Source organism: Castor canadensis, chromosome 8, assembly GCF_047511655.1.
Source record: "Castor canadensis chromosome 8, mCasCan1.hap1v2, whole genome shotgun sequence".
NCBI lineage: Eukaryota > Metazoa > Chordata > Mammalia > Rodentia > Castoridae > Castor > Castor canadensis.
In genome coordinates, this window is record NC_133393.1 from 60,022,329 (window position 1) to 60,029,674 (window position 7,346).

General features: G+C 36.9%; 1 pseudogene; it reads right to left on the minus strand.

Annotated features, from left to right (window-relative positions):
- Positions 1 to 216: 216 nt before the first annotated feature.
- Positions 217 to 1,678, minus strand: LOC141425489 (ufm1-specific protease 2 pseudogene; annotated as a pseudogene).
- Positions 1,679 to 7,346: the final 5,668 nt, after the last annotated feature.

Sequence of the window (7,346 nt, forward strand, 5' to 3'; positions counted from 1 at the left end):
ACACTAGGTGTTCATATCATTAAACTTTTGGGTCTTTCTTTTGTTTTTTTTAAAGAAAAAGACAAGTTTTCTCTTTTGTTACATTTTTATTAGCATGTATTAGTGGTACAAGGGGCTTCATTGTGCTATTTCCACACATGCATACAAATTCATCCCCTCTATTACTCTTTATCGTCCCCTTCCCTCTTTCTATTTTTTTAATTTAAATAATTTTTTATTAACAGATTTATAATACCACTTTTTTACAGTTTTGAAGTCCAAGATAATTTAAATAGTATTTGGTCGCTGAGGAAGACATAAGTTATAGTAAGCATCCTTGTTCCAAAAGTCTGGGCCCTTCCATCCACACCAGCCCTTTTCCAAAATAACTTGCAAATCTTCAGCACCTGTATAATGTGGGTCTAGAATCAGAAATTTTATCTGCCCTGTAATCTCATTCCATGCAACTCCTAGTATTGTGTGGGCCAAAACTCCTCCCCCGATCATTACTGGTGTGCCTTCACTCTGGAAATGATTAGCCAGCTCCTGTCCTTGGGATGCCATTTCTGAACCTTGGCTGACAAACAGTATTTTTGAAGTTATACCAATCAATTGGTTTAGTACCAGCTGTACCTCAATAGATCCAATCCATTGCCCTGATCCCACAAATGAGGCTGGTTTGTCACTGGCATCAACTAGAGCCTCCTGAATTTCTCTGTGTGTTGGAATGGACCTCTCTGTGTATCTCTGATGTTTGAACCAAGAGCAGATAGTCTGCAGCGATCGATAAGCACAGCCCCAGCCATTGTCATCCATCCGATCCTGCATGTAATGATGATAACCATATGTGCCCTGGACCACATAAATCATACCAGTCTCTATGTTAGGTGGATTAAGATAAGTATGTGGATTTCTAATGTAACCATCTTTGAATGGTTCATCTGGAAAATGATAAGCATTGGACCTTTTGAAATAAGGTCTGTCATGAGGCAGATTGAAGACATCATATAACTCCTTCCTGTAGGCTTGCAGCTGCCCATCTGGAATTCCTGATGGATATGAAATTGTAATAAGACTCTTTTCCCCTGGCAATAAAAAGTGCAATGGTTCAGGGACCACAATAGAAGTTCCTTTCATATATCTCAAAATGTATTTTTCCATATCAGTGAGTTGGTTATGAATCACACCCACCAGAAGTTTACGAACTTTTCCCCATGTCTCTTCTGGAGCAACAGATAGAACTGCATCAACGGGTAAGGTCATATTTACATAGTGGTGTTCTCCACTTTCTCTTTCAATGATAGGGGTTACAGCTGCCAGTGAGGTTGACATTTCCAGCATAAGATCTATGTTTACTATTTGACACGAGTCTGATAATTTTTTGTCTTTCTTTCTCATGAATTTTCGTTTTGTATCTTCTTCCTGCTCAAATTGAATAAAGCGCATTACGTTCTTACAAGCGGAGCTATCAGTTAGTTCTCCTGGAACAGTGTTTATGTCACTGTTAGGCCATACATAAACTGAACTGTGGCGAATTCTAAAAACAAGCGCATCTGAAGAAAGCTTGGTCGACAAGTCACTCAACACATGTTTTAGTGCCTTCTTGATAACAATTTCATTAGCAGTTGCTAGCTGAAAAAGCCAGATCAAGGCCTCCTCTTATTCTGAAGAGTATATCCATAGTTTCTGAGATCACCATATCCGCGACATGGCGTAGACGTTTGCGTCCGGGCTTGGCGGGGGAGGAGGGCCCTTCCCTCTTTCTAAATTAATTCTAATAGGTTCCATTACTCTATTTACACGCATTTGTATAAATTACTTCACCACACATATTCAGACCCTCCCACATCACCCTCTCATCTTACCCTCCCCCTCCCAAACATTCTCTTATTCCATTCCTGTAATTCGTTTTTAAGGATTAGATTCTGCATATGAGAGAACATGTGATATTTGTCTTTCTGAGTCTGGCTAACTACTTTGCTTAACATGATGATGTCTAGTTTTATCTTCTTTCCAGCACTTGACATAGTTTCATTATACTTTTGGCTGGATGGTACTCCATTCTGTGTATAGATCACATTTTCTTTGTATATTCATCATTGTTGCTCATCTAGTCTGATTCCATAGTTCGGCTATGTGAGTAGTGCTGCAATGAAGAGGCTGTGCAGGTATCCCGACTGTATGTTGGCTTGCATTCCTTTGGACTTACGCCCAGGAGTGGTACAGCAGAATCATATTGTTAAACTTATGTTTCTTTTTAAGTATGTATTAGTCACACAAAAACATACTTAGTATACAGTGAACCCATGGTATCTGTAGTGTTTGGTTCCGGACACCCTGCATATTATAAAACCATTTATCTTTAAATCCCTTATATACAATTGTGCAGTATTTACACATAACCTACTCGCATTCATCTGTATACTATATATCATCTTTAGATTACTTATAATACCTAATAAAATGTGAATGTTATATAAATAGTCCTAATGATGAGAAGTAAGGTCTGTGCAGGCCCAGTGAACATACAGTTGTTTTCTCCAAGTACTTTCCATCCACAGCTGGTTGATTCTTAGATGCAGAACCCACAGATAAGGAGGGCTGCCTTTATATATGTTTCATACATATAAAAATGTGACTAAATTAAGGATGAAGACGGAAACCAACAGTCATGTTTCCACCACCTCGGTAGAAAAGTGGAATGCTTTCCATGGTATTTGTAATCCCAACCACATGCAACTGCTGAGTTCTTGTGTTTGCTCTCTGATTCACGTCAGTATGTTCTCTCATTTTACTGTCTCTCTTGCATTTTGTCATCATTATCCTAACAAAGACCTCTAGATTTCTTCTTCAAACAGTTTTTATGTCTTTACCCATTATGACTCTGTTGAGTCCCTTCTTACAAAGTTCAGCCTGTCTTCTGTCCCTCCCCTCAACAAGATTTCTAGGATATTTGCACCTGTCTCCTTCTCTAGTTTGAGTGAATTCCTTGATGTTTTGTTTTGTTACTTTGTGCTGGGATGGACGCAACCCCTCTGACATGCTAAGAATGCTCGCTACCACTAACTAACCCCCAGTCCTCCTTTTTATGTATTTTGTGAGTCCTTTCTTCTGTCTACACATTGGTCAACAGGTACCAAAGTGTAGTTTCCTAATTTTTGTAAACATGCACATATAAGTAAATTTTTTTCTTCACCTCAGTTTGGAACTCTGGATTATAGCTATATGTAATTATATGTAATACTAAGTTTATGTGTTATAATAAGTTAATATTTTACATAGAGATTGTCATAATAATGAATTATATATTGTATAATATGTATTACTTATTCTGTACATTCCTGCAGATTAAAGAAATCCATTAAAGGTGAAGGAATTAATTTAAATGAATATGTAAATAAAGAAACTGGTTTGACTAGAGATCTACAAAACCACCAATTTCAAGCAGGCATTGAGACTAATAGGCTAAGACAGAAGGTAATTTTTAATTAGTTTTGGGGTCGTAAATCACTAATCTTGGGAAATATAAATCTTTAAATGACTTGAGCAGTAAAATGAAGATTTTTATTAAATTTTATATACTTGATATCAGTGAAAAATGGCATTTTTTCTATTAAAAGGACAGAATATTGATTTGATTATTGCTTAAACATTGATGACTTAAAGCCAGGAATCACACTCAGACATGACCCTTAATCATGAGTGCCAAGTCACTATTTTGGTAAAAGTTTTACTGAAATTTTGTTAACTGAAAATCAGTCATTGAAAGGATGTGATTCAGTGGCTTTTAGTATATTCACATAGTTATGGAATCATCCTCACAATTTTAGGGAACTTTTATCACCCTAAAAAAGAAATCCTGAGTGGGCACAGTGGTGCACACATGTAATAGCAGCACTTGGGAGACTGAGCGCATGGGCTACTTGGTAAACCCAGTGAAGAGAAAAGAGTCCTCATACATTTTAACATCAACCATCTACTTCCCTGCTCATCCTTAGGGAACCAGAATCCACTTTGGCCCTATAGTTTTGTCCATTCTGGACATTTCATATGAATACAATCACACAATATGTGGTCTAGGTACTATTGTGACTGACTTTTGAACATAGTGTTTTCAAGTTTCATCTCTGTTGAGCAGGTGCCAATACCTCTTTTTTTTCTGACTAATGCTGTGTTGGATGGATGCACCACAAATTTTCTGTGTCCTTTCATCAGTGATGGACCTTTGGATTGTTTCCATTTTGGGATTTGGTTAATAATGCTGATATGAACAGGCATATATAATTTTTATGTTTGAAGTGATTTTATTCACTTGGCTGTATACTTATGGGGGGGACTGTTGAGTCATGTAGGAACTGTGTGCTGAACTTTCTGAGGAGTCATTTATATTCCAAAGTGGCTGTACCCTTTCTCATTCCCATTCCACCAGCCCTGTGTGAGGGTTATGATTTCTCCACATAATTTCCAACACTAGTTTTCCATCATGTCATTGAAAGAAGATTCTGTCCTAGTGATGTGAATTCATACATCATGGAGCTTTTCCTTTGCATTTGACTAGTTATCAATGGGGTGACATTGAGCACATCTTTTCATGTCATTGGAATATCTTTAGAGAAACCTATATTTAAATTCTTTCTGCACATTTCAATTGGGTTACTTTTTTATTCTTAACTGTAAGAAGACTCTATATACCCTTGATATAAATCCCTTGTCAGGTACATGATTTTAAAGATTGTCTGTCATTCAATGACTTCCATTCTCATTTTCTTGGTGGTGTCTTTCTATGCACAATAGTATTTAATTTTGGTGAAGGCTACTTATCCATTGTTTTCATTTCATGTTTTACCTAGACACGTTTTCCAAGTCCAGTCATGATGGTTTATGAACGTGTCTTTTTCTAATAGTTTTATAGTTTCATTTATTACATGTGGTCATTATTGTTTGGCTTAATTTTTATATGGTACTGTTCCAAATTTATTCACTTACATTATGCTGTTCTTTTGTATGTAGATATCCAGTTTTTCTGGCACATTTTTTTGTTGAAAAGAATATTTCCCACATTTAATTGTTCATCATGTGTGTTTAACAACTGAACATAAGTATGTGGGGCTGGTTTTGGTTCCTCATTTCTCATAGGATGACCTAAACATCAATCCCTTTGCCAGTACCACATCAAGTAGAGATCTAAAATGAGAAGTCTTTTCCAATCACTTTTCAACATTGTCTTATGTAATAATAAAAAGTCAATGTAGTCAAAGTCCTTAACTGCACTCCATTGAGACATTTTGTTTCTTGATGGAACGCATGCTTTCTTATGCCTTGGTGACTCCATGACATGATGAGAGGTAAGTCTTACAAAGATGGAGTCTATTACTTTACTTTTCTACATTGAAACCTGTAGTCTCTCTCCCATCACTTCCCTCTCCATCCTATTTCCATCATTATCGCAGCCACAGGATCTGCTGATTAAAATGCAGATTATTCCACAGTTAATCTACTATTAACTGAACTATGATTTATAAACTCATTGTAATTCATAGACAGATCTGTAGATTTTTAACAACCAGAAAGGGGAGAAGATTAAGACTCGGCCATCAGGCCAGAAAGTCAGCCATTGACAGGCAAGGATAGGAGAATTATATTCAATTTTTTATACTTGAAGAACACTACATTTGTTTTACTGCTGCAAAAATTAAAAGTAACTTCATGACATTTCCTTTATTTTCTAACTAAGGAAAGGAAAATGATGATATACTTCTGGATTACTTAATAAATACTCAAGATGCCTTTCCTGTTCAGAATCAGGTAATTGATACCAGATAAAACATCTGAATTTGAATATTAGCCCAAATATTATCAGTTGTTTTTCAGATATTATGCTTCAAGCATACGTCTTCTTGGTTCTGATTTTTTCCTGCACCCTAATTTGAGGGAAATTTCTAAACAGGCACACTTACCTGTTTAAAAACTTGCAATTGAAGGGAACTTTAGAAAAACTTCTCTATACTTCTAATGCCTTTATTCTGGTTTTTGGGTACTTCTCATTAACATTGCCATTAATATTTGCTAGATCCTAATTTAAAAGGACAAACTTCTGAGTAAGTTATTCTTTCTCTTTTTTAAAAACTCGTTTTTTATGTTTATTGTTCCCTAATAAATTACCCAATGTTTAGTGGCTTAAAACATTTATTTCCTTCCCTTATCTGTGTTTTGGAAAAATCATGTTGAGAACAGCTTGTCACTGTCTCCCTCAGCCTCAGTTGGCACAGCTCACAGTCTGGGGTGGTGGAGGGGTGTGGAATCACATCTGAAGGTTTTTTCCAATGATATGTGTGGTTGCTGTGGTTGTTGCTACTGGCCATTGGCTTAAATTTCATTAGCTACAGGCAGGTGGAGCTCCTGCACTGGAACACAAAGTCTCTCTCTATAGCCTAAGATCCTCCTAACATGGAGTTTGAGTCCAGGGGCAGGGATTCTGAGACAAAGACAAGCTCTGTGTTGGTGATGGAAGTCACATAGCATCATCTTTATTACACTCTATTCATTAGAACCAAGTCAATGTTTGGCCAATATGCTTTTTTGTTTATGGAATGAATGTTAAAGAATGGAGGGCCACAATGGTTTATATTATTTCCACTTCAAAATGACAATAATTTCCTCTCACTGCATCCTATAGTCTCAGTTATGGCTTCAGGTTATGCTTGAAGTAGAAGATCTTACCATGGTTAGCATGTCAAGATGGGGATGAGGTACCTAGGTTGTAGCTAGAAGAGGGTAACCCATTGAATACATCTCGTCCCCATAGAAGACTTAAGAACTAAAGTGATAAGTTATCTAAGGCACACTTACCCCACATTCTGCTAAACTGCTAGCAGAACCAACCCACAGAGGGAAGATGGGAGGTGCCCAAGAAGGCACTGATGAATGCTGTCACTTCTTTGATGAGGAATGACTCTTAAACATGGGACTGATTTCCAAAGCTCTTTGCTATAGCCAGTGGACACATTTTCTTTTCCTAAGAAATACCTGGTGTTTGCAGCTGAATATGTTCCTCATCCTTCTTCCTCTCTGTAGAATCTCCAATGTCCAATGGCCTCTTTCATATTTACTGTCTTGGTCTCTCTTAAGCAAAAACTACCAAGCATTATTTGTGCTACAATACTTCTCTTACAAGCTTTGCATCTCCTGTGAATTTCATTGTGATTCAGTTTCACAATCATTTTGAGAAAAGCTCTTTACCTTGGGTTTCCTTTGAATCTGCACTAAGGAGATCTATCAGGAGATTTGAAGAAGCAACTTAAATCTTACTGAAGTATGAACAAAGACTTCTGTATACATGCTCTTGGCATGTCCTTTCAAGCCCTTAT